Here is a 1,938-nt window from a genome sequence, read left to right as displayed (position 1 = left end):
AGAGTTTGGTTTGCAGAGGATTTGGTCCCTTTGTTTAGGCGTGGAAGTCAGAGGTTTTGTCTGCGTCTTCTTAGATTTATCCCTTTGCAGAGTGGAAATAAATGCAAGTTTTGCATCCCGCTCCCTAGTAAGCATCTGGCAAGTAAGAGGCAGTGGAGCTGTGCTGCCAGGGCATGCTGGCTAACTGCAGAAAAGGGAGCTTGGAAGGGCTGTGAGACTGTAGAGCAGCACATGCCTCTCTCTGCCACTTGTGTATGTATCCTATAACTTGTCATGCGGTTGCTGAACCACTAACGGTGGAAAGGTGTGGCTGAGAGAAGACAGGGAATGCTGCTGCTATTTTTCATCCTCTCTTGCTATCTTTATACAGGAGAGCTTGCTCACATAGGTGTGAGAATTTAAGACAGGTAAAAAAAGAATTGCCTTTTGCTGTGGATTTGTGCTGGAAAAAGTCAGACAGATTCTTTTTGGTACATAAAAGATGTGACAGGATTTGGTGAACAAGCTATAAATTGGAGGGGATGATTCTGTATTCTGCAGGATTTCTCAGTGAGCAGGCAGAGAGCCCAGCCTGAATCCTGCACAGCTTCTGCAGCACACACGCATGCGTGCACATGCACACACACACACACCCCCCCCTTCAATGCAGATTTCAGGCATTAAAGTAATTGTCCCACAATGTTTTTATTTGAAGTGCATTCAGTGTGCGATTGTAGATGCCTCAGTAAACAGTAATGGAGCAATCAGCTTATTGCTACTTAAAAACACTGTTTCAGTTTTATATTTGGCTTTACAATGGCTTAAACTTCCTGGAGGGATGAGAAGCAGATGTTTATTTATGAAAAGGGGAAGCAGAGACACCAGAGTCCTTGTTGAATCTGCCTCCTCCGAAAGAAGGATCGCCCACCCCAAGGCTGAGGAAACCGGACGCGCTTCCTGCCGTGGCCCCTCGGGACGCCTGGACCCAGCACTTTCCCACCCTGGGAGGAGGGTGGAGCACCCAGCCCGGGTGTCAGGTGGCTCCTTGATGAAGTTCAGCACCTGATGAATTATGGATGATGGTGGCTTATGTTTCCGGGAGGATGGGAATCTGCCTGGGATAAGTGTGAGAGGAGAATAGGCTGATTCTCCACAGGGGCTCTGACCCTGGCTCTTGTCTGCATGGGGGCTCACAACTGATGTACAGCACAGAGAGGGGTACAGCCCCTCCAGCACAGCTCTGCACACCAGGTGCGTTGCAAACACCCCAGATCCCTCTGCAAGACTCAGCCAGGAGAGCAGACCTGGCCGTGACTGCTCCTTCCTCTGCCCAGAGCCCACACGGGGCAGGCTGAGGACTGAGTTATGTTGTCTTCCCAAACCCTGCCCAGCTCCAGAGACTGACCACCCATTCTCCCCTTGACACCAGCTCACAACAAGATACCAACAGCAGCCACCACTGGGACCTCCACAGCACAGAGCTGAGGGCATGCTCCAACCAGCGCAGCCCCAGCCATGCCCACGCAGCCTCCGCCACTCTCATGGAGCCTGGGGCAGGCACCCTGGGATTCAATGCACATTTGGATTTGCAGCAACATCGGCTACAGATATCTCCAGCTCTTACAGACAGCCACTGCTGCCAGCCTGCAGGAGCAAAGGCACCTGCACCCCCTGCTCCCATCAGTGAGAGAAGCTTGCAGGTCTCTGTCCCTGCAAAGTCACTGGGAAGAGAAGCAGTTGGGATCCAGCACAGAAAAAACAGACCCTGATCTCTGCAGAGCCCAGCCCTCTTCCTAGAGGGAAAGTCGTGTTCCCTGCATGGAAAGGAGCCAGTCCCTGCAGTGCCTTGGCCAGCTCTGGGGACAGGGCATGCAGGCTGGTGCACAAGGAGGCACAGTGAGCCAGGGCGTCCCTGCGTCCCAGGCGTGGAGATTTCTGACCTTGCTTCAGGCTCAGGAT

The 1,938-nt window shown here is 52.6% G+C and overlaps 1 protein-coding gene across 1 annotated transcript in view; it reads right to left on the bottom strand.

Annotated features, from left to right (window-relative positions):
* RND2 (Rho family GTPase 2) overlaps positions 1–1,938 on the bottom strand; it is an 18,615-nt gene that overhangs the window by 5,663 nt on the left and 11,014 nt on the right. The window lies entirely within an intron of this gene.

Source organism: Pygoscelis adeliae, unplaced genomic scaffold, assembly GCF_000699105.1.
Source record: "Pygoscelis adeliae isolate BGI_AS28 unplaced genomic scaffold, ASM69910v1 Scaffold421, whole genome shotgun sequence".
NCBI lineage: Eukaryota > Metazoa > Chordata > Aves > Sphenisciformes > Spheniscidae > Pygoscelis > Pygoscelis adeliae.
The sequence above is the reverse complement of the archived record's forward strand: the minus strand, read 5'-3'. Positions and strand labels throughout refer to the sequence as shown.